Genomic DNA, 14,731 nt, shown 5'->3' on the forward strand with positions numbered 1-14,731 from the left:
CCCGAGTTGCGGGGTTGAAGAGCTCCTGGAGCGGGGCCTGCATCACCGCCCCGCGCGGCTTGGAATGGCCGTGGGACTGCGAGCGCACGCCGGGGGCTCTAACATCAAGAACCCGGTGTGCGACCTTGCATCACCCGGCGTGGCTTTAATGGCCGCGGGACAATCGCCATCGCCCGCCGGGGGCTTTGACTTTGACTCTGACATCGGGGGGGGGGGGGGGGGGGGTGCAGGGGGGTGATAAGTTTTTTTGGCCTTCCATCACAGCAATGTGATGGATGTTTATGTAAATTATGTTGTGTCTTGGGTCTATTTGTTTGTAATGTATGGCTGCAGAAACGACATTTCGTTTGGACCTCAAGGGGTCCAAATGACAATAAATTGAATTGTATTGTATTGTATTGTATTGTATTGAATAGATGATCAGGTTCACTGTCCTCCATATGAAAAGAAAAACTGCTTGCAATTAATAACTCTTGTCACAAAGATGAAATGCACAATGAGAAACCATCTTGTAACCCAGTCTCCATCCCATTGCATTCACTGTGGTTAACGGTTAGACACAAAACAATCTGAGGATTTTAAGAATTGTTTAATTCACCTCTTAATGGACTTCCTCCACAAGTTTTGAGTTGAGGAACAAGTAATCAGTAACTATTGATTAACCGGGGTTTGAAATATTTGTATTTCACTGATAACAGGGAAGCAGCATTGCCATTTAACAATCTACATATAGGTAAAGACAAAAGTTTGAAAAAAAATTGTGTTTGCATACTTTTGTATGCATGAAAATATCTTCTGAAAATGTCTGTCACAAAGCACCTCAAAGGTAGAAATGAATATTTGATAGTTATAACTTTACAGTTGTATTTGATGTTGAATTCAATGAACAGGACAGCCACCTCTCATTCAATGTTCTTGAAAGCAGCATGTATCTCAAAAATTCGTAAATTAAACATGTGTTTGCCAGAAGAATGTATGCAATTGGTACAGGTTAGGGGAAAAGACATAATACTGTCTACATCGCACAATAATAGTTCATTTATGGCTGCCATTAATATTTTACCATACTCCTTAACATGGAAAAAAAAACAGTTAATAAAGGGATAAAAAGCGACAGTAAAGACATTTTAAATGAACATTATGCATTCCTTTTCTCCAGAGATGCTGCCTGTCACGCTGAGTTACTCCAGCATTTTGCGTATACCTATTGCGCATTTAAAATCTCTTTTTGAATGTAAAGGCTAACATTTACATTGATGACAGCTTGCCCAAGAAGGCATAGGTGGAGGGTTATGTCATAAGTGATAGGAGCAGAATTAGGCCTTTTGGCCCATCACGTTTTTTCTGTCACGTTATCATGGCGGATCCATCTCTCCCTCCTAACTCCATTCTCCTGCCTTCTCCCCATAACCCGTATTTATTAAGAATCTATCTATCACTGCCTTAAAAAATATCCATTGACTTGGCCTTCACAGCCTTCTGTGGCAATGAATTCCACAGATTGAGGAGGGAGGCTGCTGGGAGTGGAGGTCACCGTAACAAAGCAAATATGTAGCAGACAAAAACTGAGAGCGGTAAGTGGCAGCTTGCTGTACGGCATCACTGTTGTATCACTGTGTTGGGGACGACAGATGGCACAATGGGCTAAGTGTTCGGCTGGCAACTGGAAGGTAGCCGGTTCGAATCCCGCTTGGAGTGCATACTGTCGTTGTGTCCTTGGGCAAGACACTTCACCCACCTTTGCCTGTGTGTGAATGTGTTTGAATGTGTGTGAGTGATTGGTGGTGGTCGGAGGGGCCGTAGGCGCAGATTGGCAGCCACGCTTCCGTCAGTCTGCCCCAGGGCAGCTGTGGCTACAGAAGTAGCTTACCACCACCGAGTGTGACTGAGGAGTGAATGAATAATGCGATGTAAAGCGCCTTGAGTATTAGAAAGGCGCTATATAAATCCCATCCATTATTCATTATTATTACTGTACAGTATCTTGCCAGGCATCGCACGCAACTATGCCGCCAGGCACAATTCTGAGCGCATTAGTTCAAAAATACAAGCGCGTAAATTAATTAAATCTCTGATTAATTAAACAAGTGCATTATTCCAAAAATGCATAAATCAAACACGCATAAAACCTGAGGTGGCTGTATAGCTGGTGTCAAATTAACCCATCACATCTATGGCACGTCTTTGTGATGCCACTCCAGTTTTTTTTTCTATCTCGCTACACCATTTCTCCTCCTACATGTATTCATCCCATTGTCATTTGAAATCTATCACCATCTGGCAAAGCCCTTCAGTGCAATCAAACTCCAATTCATGCTCCCACTCATTCTTTTACCAGTCACCTGAAACATGTCGAAACTGTAGATGCTCGTTTTTACAAAAAGGGCACAATGTGCTGGAATAACTCAATGGGTAATGCCCCTGTCCCATTTAGGAAACCTGAACGGAAAATTCTGGAGACTTTGCGCTCCACCCAACGTTTCCGTGCGGTTCCCGGAGGTTGCAGGTGGTTGCCGGAGGTTGCAGGTAGTGGAAGCAGGTAGGGAGACTGACAAAAACCTCCGGGAACTGCACGGAAACCTTGGGTGGGGCGCAAAGTCTCCAGAGGTTTCCGTTCAGGTTTCCTAAGTGGGACAGGGGCATAAGGCAGTATCCCTGGATAATATGGATACATGATGTTTTGTGTCAGGTCACCTTCCCAGAGGAATCTCAACCCGAAACATCACCTACCATGTTCTCCAGGGGTGCTGCCTGACCTGCTGAGTTGCTCCAGCATTTTATTGCCTTCAACATGTGCTCACAATTTTCTACAATTTGATTTAGTCACTGGAAAGATGTTTGATGTATTTGCTCTGAACATTTCATGAACATTTTAACAGCTTTTATTTTTAGCTTTTACTGCTTGAAAAGCAACCCTCAATTTCTCTGCTCAAAAAGGAACAGCCTGGCATGTTTGTCCAGCAGGTAGCTGTGCTGCCTCACAACTCCAGAATCCTGACACCGATGCTGTGAGGAGTTTGCCCATTCTCCATGTGACTGTGAAGGCTTCTTTCAATATCTTAACAACATGCTGGTAGGTTAATTAGCTACTGTAAATTACCCCTTAGAACAAGCAAGTGAAAAAAAAATCCAAAGAGAGCTGATATGACGTATGAGAAAGAATAACTTGCAGAGATTCAGTCAAATTAAAAGATAAAATAGGGCAGTTGGGATTGATGCTGGGAGCTTGCATGGAGATTGAAAGCTGGAAAAGAGAAGTAGTTAGAGCTCAGCTTATTCCTTCTCTTTTTTGTAGCGTTCTCCCGCTAATCCAAGAGTCTGAAGAATGATCGCGGCCCAAAATGACGACTGCCCACTTCCTTCCACAGATGTTGCCTGATCCACTGAGTTACTTCAGCACTTTGTGTTTTTCTGAAGATTCCAGCAAATGCTATCTTTTATGTCTGCATGTGAGCCCCTGTGTCTTTTGTGGGATTAGCTGGGAGGTAAGGCAAGTCATCAAATGAAGGTTAGTCGATGAATGCGACGTACCTCGAGTTAAGATGGCGGTGGTGGTGGGCAGGAAGGTGCTGGGGGCATGGGGTGAACAGTGGCCAGCAGCATTTTGAATTACTTGAGATCTTGGAGAGAAGGTTGATGAAGGGAGGCCAGGAGACCACGAGAACCTCCATTAATATCTCACGCTGCCTCGGCAAGGCCAGCAGCATAATCAAGGACGAGTCACACCTTGGACACTCCCTCAAAAGGTATAGAGGTGTGAAAACGCACACGTCCAGATTCAGGGACAGTTCCTTCCCAGCTGTTATCATCCTACCACAACCAAAGAGCAGTGCTGAACTGCTGAAATGTACCTCATTGCTGACCCTTAGACTATCCTTGATCGGACTTTGGTGGCCTTACCTTGCACTGAACGTTATTCCCTTATCATGTATCTATACACTGTAAATGGCTCGATTGTAATCATGTGTTGTCTTTCTGCTGACTGGTTAGCATGTAACAAAAGCTTTTCACTGTACCTCGGGACACGTGACAATAAATTAAACTGAACCGAGTCAGGACCAAAGGTAATAAAGTTTGTATAAAAATTAGAGGACGTGTTGTGCTGGAAGGCAGGAGATCTTATATGATGGAAGTTAGCAATAGCAATGGATATATGGCCCGAAGCGTCTTTTCAGCTTTCAGACAGTGTCCAACGGGATGGATTACTTGGACATAGAGTTTACGGCAGGGATTGAAGATACTAGTGGTTAGCTGGCAGAAATGTATGCTCATCCATTATCAGACGTTGGACAAGTAATCTGATCATTTATATGCAGTGGGGAGGTTATGAGAAGTATAGCTACCTGCTAAAGTACATCATGTCACCTTTTCCTATGTTTAACTTTATAGATAACATTGTAATCCCCAATCCTTCACTTGTCGTCTTGAACCTCATTACCATTTTCCCCACTCCTTCCAGGTTGTTGCTACCTGCACAGATTTCAAAAGTAATATCTTTCCCCACCATCCCAACTCAAGTCTCAGTGATGAACCTACATCAGAATCAGCAATTGTTGGTCTCCATATATACAGTATTTAGAGAAGTAGCTGTTCTTGGCAACACAGCTCGGCGTGCACCCTGTGGGATTTGGTGAGAATAATTCATTTTTATATTGGAATTAACATATATGTCTTTATTGATACTATCACTTGTAGTAGTGTTATTAATAATACATATTGTGGTTACTAAAATTTTTTTTTTTTTTTTTTTTTTCGTTTCTCTTTTCTTTGTTATATATAATCAAATTATTATTTAATCACTCTCTTAATGATTTATAACTGTTCTATTCTTTCTCTATCGTTATTTCTAAAAAAATAGTAGATAAGTATTACTAGTGTTTTACTTAATGCAAATTGAATTAATTTGATATAAAGTTGTTTGAAGCATTGTAATTGATTACCTTTAATAAAAAAATATATCAAAAAGAATCAGCAATTGTTCCAACACTGGAACATCACCAGAAACCTCCCTCAAATCTGAAAAACAACCATTCTATCACTCAACTATTTTTTCATTCATCAGATTTATTTTTGCTAAGAATTCCATTATGTTACACTACATCAAGCGGCATGGTGGCGCAGCAGTAGAGTTGCGGCCTTACAGCGCCAGAGACCCGGGTTTGATCCTATGTGTGCTCTCTGCACTGAGTTTGTATGTTCTCCCTGTGACTGCGTGGGTTTTCGCTGGGTGCTCGGGTTTCCTCCCACACTTTAAAAACGTGCAGGTTTGTAGGTTAATTGGCTTTGCTAAAATTGTAAATTGTCGCTTGTGTGCAGGATAGTGGATCAGCGCATCCTCAGTGTGCCCAAGGGCCTCTTTCCACGCTGTATGTCTTTAGAGTCTAAAATCTAAATAACACTCGTCTTGAAAATATTTACATGCAATACTATTTACATTTTCCTTATACACCCCCCATTTTACCCCGTCAATAATTCCTTGGATACCAGTTATACAAAATCATTTTGCCCGTAACAAATTATTGGTGGCTCTTTAATTAATCCATCTTTGTCGAAGCAGATGTGAATATTTATTTGCAAGAGCTTCCACACCACCAGCATGTAATTGACAGAAAGGAAATGATCGGCTTTATTCCCCTACCACCTCTAAGTCAAGCTTGTGATGTTCGTAATTCTCCTGTTCACTGACACCACACATGTGTGTCAAAGAAAGATTGATAGATAATTTGAATTTTGGGGACATGGTTCAGAAAGAGCAATATTTCTACCACACCCATTAGTGCAACAAGGTATAGAGCACGGTTTTATTGCAGCTGTAATATCAGCCTGCTGCTTGGATTAGCTGGCACAGTGGGCTATCTTTCCTTTCATCTCCATGCTCTCGGTAGGAATCCATTCCAGCAAGAAGGAATGGAAAAATTCTTTCCCAACCAGTTTCAAGGATTTGAGTCAACACTTTTTATGAAGCTTTAACTCTGCCAGCTGGATAGAGATCACTTTAAATTCATGTTTCATGTATCTCATTGTGTTTTATGACTGTTGGCAGACCAATTTCCCTCCTGGGATAAATAAAGTTCCATCGTATCATATTGTATCGTATCAACACCACAACATTAATCGTATCAGCTGTATAAAGGGGAGGAGAGGAGAACTTGATAAAACTGTGCGAATACCAAGCATTGAGAGAGAAAAATCACAAAGTTGCAATGGGCAATTCTGCTTTGCCACAATATTTATTTTGTGAGTCATAGAGTTATAGTCATATTCACAAATCTGCCATTCGCAAGTTTAATGTTTATCGTAACTACCTCAGTTTCAATTTTTCTATCTCTTGATTTATCTAAAGTGGCATTTACACACCATCTGCAGGATTTAAAGTGAAGGAAAGAACAGCAGTCGAGGCATCTGAAGAAGGGTCTCCACCCAATACGTCACCTATTCCTTTTCTCCAGAGATGCACGTCTGACCCTCACCGCCATCATGGCTGATCATCCAAACTCAGTACCCCGTTCCCACTTTCTCCCCATATCCCTTGACACTGTTAGCCCTGAAAGCAAAATCTAACTCTCTCTTGAAAACATCCAGTGAAATGGCCTCCACTGCCTTCTGTGGCAGAGAATTCCATCGATTCACAGCTCTCTGGGTGAAAGTTTTTCCTCATCTCAGTCCTCCACGGCCTACCCCTTATTCCTAAACTGTGACCCCTGGTTCTGGACTCCCCAACATGTAGAACATTTTTCCTGCATCTAGTCTGTCCAATCCTCTAAGAATTTTATATGTTTCCAGAAGATATCCTCTCATCCTTCTAAATTCCAGTGAATATTTGCCCAGTCGATCCATTCTTTCATCATATGTCAGTCCCGCCATCACGGGAATTAACCTGGTGAACCTATGCTGCACTTCCTCAATAGCAATAATGTCCTTCCTCAAATCAGGAGACCAAAACTGCACACAGTACTCCAGGTGTGGTCTCACACAGACACCACAAATCTCACCAGAGCTGAGCTGGAGTGGCCCAAATTAAATCCTTGCAACCACGGGATGCATAACTAATCTGTGGATCACTGATCTCACTGTAATGTCAACTGTGGGCGGCCACGGTGGCGCAGTGGTAGAGTTGCTGCTTACAGTGCTCGGAGACCCCGGTTCGATCCCGACTACAGGTGCTGCCTGTACAGAGTTTGTACGTTCTCCCCATGATCGCATGGTTTTCTCCGAGATCTTCGGTTTCCTCCCACACTCCAAAGACGTACAGGTATATAGGTGAATTGGCTTGGTGTATGTGTAAATTGTCCCTAGTGTGTGTAGGATAGTGCTAATGTGCGGGGTTCGCTGGTCGGTGCGGACTCGGTGGGCCGAAGGGCCTGTTTCCGTGCTGTATTTCTAAAACAGCACAGAAAAATTTCTAAAATAACAAAAAAAACTGTAGACTGATAATGCAAAGGTCAAAATGGAGTGCAGGCATTGATGAAGTTTTCAGTAAATAAACAAGAAAAGGGAGTTTGACCTTTTGGTTGGTTCATTTTGGACATTATGGAAGAAAGTATTTTAAAATTGATTGGAAACTGAACAAGACCTTTGGAAATGTAATTGCAAAATGAAAATGTCATGATGCAAGAATGAAAACAATCCTTGAAGCCTTTAAATCACAGGAAGCAAAATACAGTTTTGGAAAAACCAGTGTCCATCAGTTCGAAAACCTAAAATCAACCTGGAAATAATTATTGTTCTGCTTTTAAATTCCTTCATGGAATGTGGGTTTCACTGTCAAAGCCAGTATTTTTATTGCCCATCTCGAATTACCCTTGAGGAGTTGGTTTTGAGCTGCAGTCATGCACCAATGCAGTAAAGTTACTCCCGCTGTGCATTGATGTTTTAGTTTTAGAGATGCAGCATGGGAACAGGCCCTTCAGCCCACTGAGTTGATGCTGACCACCAATCACCCATTCATACTAGTTCTTTGTTATTTCACTTTCTCATCCACTCGCTACACATTAGGGGCAATTATACAGAGGCAAGTTGGCATGCAATCCTGGATGTCTTTGGGATGTGGGAGGTAACTGGAACACCTGGAGGAAACCCATGCAGTTACAGGGAGAACGTGCAAACCACAGTCAGTACCCAAGGTTAGGATAGAATCTAGGTCTCTGGCGCTGTGAGGCACCAGTTCTACCAGCAGTGCCACTGTGCTAACCACTAATTGGGTAGAGATCTCTAAGATTAAGAATCTGTGATGATGAAGGAATGGTTAAATATCTTCAAATAAGGATGGCGGACAATGGTAGTCCATGCAACTACTGCCCTTCTGCTTCTTGGGAATGATGGTTTGAGATGTTTTGTTGCAGTAGCTTGGGGAGTGACTATAGTACATTTTGTAGATGGTATGTACTGTAACCAGTGTATTTATGGTGGACAAAATGAATGCTTAGGGTGATAGATAGGGCGCCAACCAAGGGGCTGATATTGAAACTGCAATAATGAAAACAAATGAAAATTATATTACTTGTGGTTTTCAGATTGTGGGCGAGCCTTGGGACACTTTTGTTCTGACAGCTTCGTTCCAGGATACAGATGCTGCAGGCAAGATAGAGCTGAGAGTAGTAGACCAAGGAGAGTCGCTTTATTGATTAACAACATCTCGCTGTAGTCTAACATGACATTACTGAAGGATCATCCAGTCAGGCTCTATGGGCGGAGATGAGAAATAAAAAGGGGATGACCACCTATTTGATTGCACTATAGACTTCCAAAGGGTCTACGGGAATTAGATGAACAAATATACTGGGAAACTGCGGACAGCTACAAGACTGATAAAATTGTCATCGTAGGGATTTTAACTTCTCCAATGTAGACTGGGACTGACATGGAACTTCGATGGAGTGAAGTTTATCAAGTATGTTTCGGAAAGTATTCTTGGGCAATATCTAGAAGGCACTAAAAGGGAAGGGGTTAAAACTAAACCTACTCTTAGGGAATTGGGCTGGGCAAGTGATGGCAGTGTCAGTGGGTGAGTACTTTGGGATTGATAACCACTGTTCTAATAGCTTTAAAGTAGTTATGGATAAAGACAGAGCTGGTCCACAAGTTCAAGTTCTAAATTAGTTCAAGACCAACTTTAATGAAATTAGACAGAATATTGAAAAAGTAGATTTTAAAGGCAGCGATAGATAGATTCTTAATTAATACAGGTGTCAGGGGTTTTGGGGAGAAGGCAGGAGAATGGGCTTGATGGGTTGTATGTCCTAATTCTGCTCCATTCACTTATCACATGACCTTGATAGCTTGTTTGCGGGCTAAGGTGCCTCCAGAAAGTGGGGTGCTTTCACAAGTGTGATAGTGAGAGTTGGAGGTATGCATGTTCCTGTTACAGTGAAGGGCAAATCAGGTGAGAGTAAGGAACCCTGCGTGAGGAGAGATCAAGTGTATCCTTGGAGGTGTATAGGCGATTGAAAAGCATAAGGGAATCAGGAGGGCTAAAAGAGGTCATGAGATAGCTCCGGCAGATAAGGTTGAGGAGAATTCAATGAGATATCATAAGGTGGGCACAAAAATCTGGAGTAACTCAGCGGGACAGGCAGCAACTGGAGAGAAGGAATGGATGACGTTTCGTGTCAAGACCCTTCTTCAGACTGAATGTCATGTATAAGGGAAAGGAGAGAGATAGATGATGATGTCCTAGTACGGAATATCATAAGTATATTGCGGTAATAGGATGTAGAGATAGAATTGGTCGCCTCTGAATCCAAAGTTTTCATCTATGTGTGGAGCCTATGAGATGGGCAAGTTTCTCAATTAGTATTATATCTCCTCTGTTATTACTGTGGAGAAAGAAATGAAGACCGGCAGACTTGGGAAAGTTAATGATGATGTCTTGAGGACAGTCCATATTAAAGTTGAGAAGGTGCTGAATGTTCTAAGATATGTGAAGGTAGGTAAATCTCCTAGGCCTGATCGGATATATTCAAGGATACTATGGGAAGCGAGAGAAGAAATTGCAGGAGTTTTGCCTCTAAAGAAAGGCTACAAAGAAAAACCTGGGAACTATGGACAAGTAAGCATAATATCCCTGATATTACTGGAGAGGCTTGAGGGATAAAAAAATACATGCATTTGGAATGGCAGGGTTGATTATGGCTATTCAGCATGGTATTGAGTATGAGGGATTCATGTCTCACGAATTTGAATAAGCTTGTTGAAGAAGTAAATAAGAAAGTTGATGAGGGCAGGTACATATAGTCCATATGAACTGCGGCAAGGCTTTAAATAAGTTTCTGCATGCTGGCTGCTTTGGAACTAACTGACAGACCCGAGGTCTGGACCTGAGTGGTCTGGCAATGCCTGAACAGGGCATCGGCAAGTGAGGTATTTATAAGTGCTGCTTTATGATATCTCCCATGGCTTTGCCGATGATTATGAGCAGGTTAATAAAGATGCAATTATTTGGGCTGGAATAGTCCTGCTTTTTTTATGGGCAGAAAAGAATCTGGGAAATATTCCAGATTGTCAAATGGATGCCAATGTTGTTAATTTACTGGAACACATTGGCTCGAGGCACAGCCAGTTCTGGAGTCTGGTCGAAAATAATTGATGCATTATCTGTTCTCGTCTGTGTCTTGATAAGTGATTGAATGCATCTTTTGTTTCTTAATGAATAGAGCTTTATCATATAGTTTGACTGCAGTATAGAAGTATTCCACTTACAAACTATACACTTTATCTATTTCAGGTGACTGGCAACAATTTCTCAAGTGACACGGAGAAAATGTGGTCATGGACATGAATGTATTTTTGGAAAGGATGGCAGAAAGGGAATTACAGCTGGCTTTCAAATATTGGTTGCGGAGATATACAAGAATGACACAAGTATATACAAGAATATACAGGGTAATGGGGTTGTTATCCGGATGTGGCATCGAAGGACAAGAAGCCGAAACAAAGAAGCAAATAACCGAACAGAAACAATGCCAAAACGCCAAATAACCAAAAGCGTACCAAGCGGAAACACCAACTAACCGAAAGGGTGGGACGCCTAAATGCAGACTAACCGAAAGGGTGGGACGCCTAAATGCAGACTAACCGAAAGGGTGGGACGCCTAAATGCAGACTAACCGAAAGGGCGGGACGCCTAAAAGCCAACTAACCGAAAGGCTGCATCGCCTAAAAGCAAACTCACCGAAAGGCTGCTCTGCCGAAACGCCAACTAACCAAAAGGCTGCGTTGCCTACAAGCCAACTCACCGAATGGCCACTCAGCCGAAAACTCAAATAATGGACATGATGTTGCCTGGGGGGGGGGCGGGACTTTTCAGCGATTGGTCCAGACCCCCCCACGCGTTCATCACATCACTGGCTGGTGGAGACGGGAGGGTGGGGGTCATTTTCCCCACACAAGCCATAGGTGATTGGGCACTCTGAACCTGAGCACCAAGTTGTAAGCGGCCGAAGGAGCGCATCCCTCGGGACAGCCCCCACTCTCCCACGGCCACGGCCGCCATCCACCTCGTCTCCCCTGTGCGGACGCACTGTGACGGGCTGTGTGTCGGCAGCGCCAGGTGGAGCAGAGGTGTGGGACAGGCTGGTCCCTCTGCCCACCCAGAATCACAGACCGCGATGCACCGCCATCAGACTCCAACCCCCACACCAGGGTGATTCACCCCCCCGACCACCGGACCCCGATCTACACACGGGATAACTCACCTCGGCACCTACACCAGGTGAATCAATCCTCGCGGAATCAGATGGCTCGGGGCATTGGCAACCATAGTAAATCACTTTTAAACATGGGGGGGGCGGGCCGATGATAAGTGGGCATGACAAAGAACAATTTTATCTCCTCCCACTCCCCCCCCCCTCCCACTCCCCCCCACACGCCCCCACCCCCCCTGACAACAAGAAGCACGTTTTATTTATTACCGTCTGGTTGCCTGCATAATGCACACAACAAGCTCCCATGCACAAAACACCAGATAATCTGTAAACTGCTTTAACCAAAGATGAACACAAAAAGCCGGAATAACTCAACGGATTAGGCAGCATCACTGGAGAGAAGGAATGGGTGACGTTTCTGGTCGAGACCATTCTTCAGACCTGAAGACTAAGTCTGAAGGGTCTCGACCCGAAACGCCACCCATTCCTCTCTCCAGAGATGCTGCCTGTCCCATTGAGTCACTCCAGCATTTTGTGTCTATCTTTGGTGTGACAGTTGTCTCAACGGCTACATGTATTGTGTGCATGGAAGAGACGCTGTACATGCCGCTTGCATCTATTCATCCAAGTGTGCTCTTAATGAAATCTCACATCTTTGCGAGGGAGGGATGAAATGGATGTAATCACTGGCTAATGCAAAGGCATAGTTAGAACAGGGAAATTATCCCACCACTTAATTAACCAGGTTTCCGAATGTAAGATCTATTTATACATGTAACATTTTTGCTTTTAAATCAATGTAACTCTTTTTTGATTTTTAATGCCGAGTTGAAACCCTGTCCTGTGGGAAGGGCTTGCGGCAGCTGGTTTCATAGTGCCTTCATTGTTGGTAGGTGCTGTCCATTCACATGGACCGCTTACACCTTGGTGCTTGGTTTCAGAGTGCCCTGTCACCCATGGCTTGTGTGGGAAAATGACCCCCACCCTCCCGTCTCCATCGGCCAATGATGTGATGGACGCGGAGGCCTGGACCAATCGCTGACAAGTCCCCCCCCCCGGCGACGTTGTGTCCGTTATTTGACTTTTTGGCTGAGCGGCCATTCGGTGAGTGCTTTTAGGCGACGCAGCCTTTCGGTTAGTTGGCTTTTAGACGTCCCACCCTTTTGGTTATTTGGTGTTTCAGTTTTGTTTCCGTTCGGTTATTTGGCTTCCACTTCTTTGCTTTGGCTTCTCATCCTTCGACGCCACTCCATTGAGGATAAATGGGGATCCTGTGGATAGGGTGAACTGTTTTAAATATCTGGGAGTCCACATCTCCGAGGATATGACATGGGCATCACACGCCTCAGCACTCGTGAGTAAGGCAAGGCAGCTCCTTTACCACCTCAGGCAATTGAGGAAATTCAGAGTGTCTCCAAGGATCCTCCAGTGCTTCTACGCAGCGGCGGTGGAAAGCAACTTGTCCGGAAATATTACCATCTGGTTTGGGAATTGCTCTGCCAAGGACAAGAAGGCTCTGCAGAGAGTAGTGCGTTCGGCCGAACGCACTATGGGAACTTCACTCGCCCCCCTGCAGGAACTATACAACAGGAGGTGCAACTCCAGAGCAAAAAAAAATCATGGGAGACCCCTTCCACCCCTGCAATGGACTGTTCCAGTTGCTACGGTCAGGCAAACGCCTCCGTTGCCATGCGGTGAGAACGGAGAGGTTGAGAAGGAGTTTCTTCCCAGAGGCCATTCGGACTGTAAATGCCAATCTCACCAGGGACTAACTCTACTGAACGTTCTTCCCTTCATTATTTATTATGTAAAAGAATATGTGTGGTATGATTGTGTCTATAATTTGTTTGGTTGTTTGGTTGTTTGTCTTTTGCACAAAAGTCCGCGAGCATTGCCACTTTCATTTCACTGCACATCTCGTATGTGTATGTGACAAATAAACTTGACTTGACTTGACTTGACGTCCGCACACGAATGGGGATAGAGCTGGGGAGCGGAGCATCTGTATTTCTCTTACAGAGAGCCCATAGAAACTCAATGGACCAAAAGGCTTCCTTCCTTCCTTGGTGTAATGACTCCGTGATTCCACATTGTTCAGTTTTCTATTGTCGGTAATTGGACAAACTAAATTCCAAGTCCACCAAATGTAATTGATTATTTACTTCTGTGTTCTAAATTGAATAATTGGATATAATGATCATTTGTGATAGTCATACATTCATTTTAGGAAAAATGCCAATAAGTGCTGGAGTAATTGAGCGGGTCAGGCAGCATCTCCAGAGAACATAGATACCTAAGTCAGAACCTTTCTTCAGTCTGCAATGGACTTAAACTTTACTTTATTCTCTGCTCTCTTTAGATGCTGCCTGACCCTCTCAGTTACATAGACATAGAAAATAGGTGCAGGAGTACGCCATTCCGCCCTTTGAGCCAGTACCACCATTCAATATGATCATGGCTGATCATCCAAAATCAGCACCTCGTTCCGCTTTTCCCCCATATCCCTTGATTCCGTTAACCCTAAGAGCTAAATCTAACTCTCCCTTGAAAACATCCAGTGAATTGGCCTCCACTGCCTTCTGTGACAGAGAATTCCACAGATTCCCAACTCTCTGGGTGAAAAGGTTTCCCTCATCTCAGTCTTAAATGGCCTACCCCTTATTCTTAAACTGTGGCCCTTGGTTCTGGACTCCCCCAACATCGGGAACATTTTACCTGCATCTACGCTGTCCAATCCTCTAAGAATTTGATATGTTTCTATAAGAACCCCTCTCATCCTTCTAAATTCCAGCAAATACAAGGCCAGTCGACTCATTCTTTCATCATACGTCAGCCCGCCATCCCGGGAATTAACCTGGCGAATCTACGCTACACTTCCTCAATAGCAATAATGTCCTTCCTCAAATTAGGAGACCAAAATTGCACACAATACTCCGGGTGCGGTCTCAGCAGGGCATCTGTACAACTGCAGTAGGACCTCCTTGCTCCTAATCTCTCGCAATGAAGGTCAACATGCCATTGGCTTTCTTCACTGCCTGCTGTACCTGCATGCATACTTTCAGTGACTGATGTACAAGCACATCCGGGTC

General features: G+C 43.8%; 1 protein-coding gene across 2 annotated transcripts in view; it reads right to left on the reverse strand.

Moving 5' to 3' along the window:
• adgra1 (adhesion G protein-coupled receptor A1) overlaps positions 1–14,731 on the reverse strand; it is a 659,066-nt gene that overhangs the window by 45,712 nt on the left and 598,623 nt on the right. The window lies entirely within an intron of this gene.

The sequence above is a fragment of the Amblyraja radiata genome, chromosome 15 (genome assembly GCF_010909765.2).
Source record: "Amblyraja radiata isolate CabotCenter1 chromosome 15, sAmbRad1.1.pri, whole genome shotgun sequence".
Taxonomy (NCBI): Eukaryota; Metazoa; Chordata; class Chondrichthyes; order Rajiformes; family Rajidae; genus Amblyraja; species Amblyraja radiata.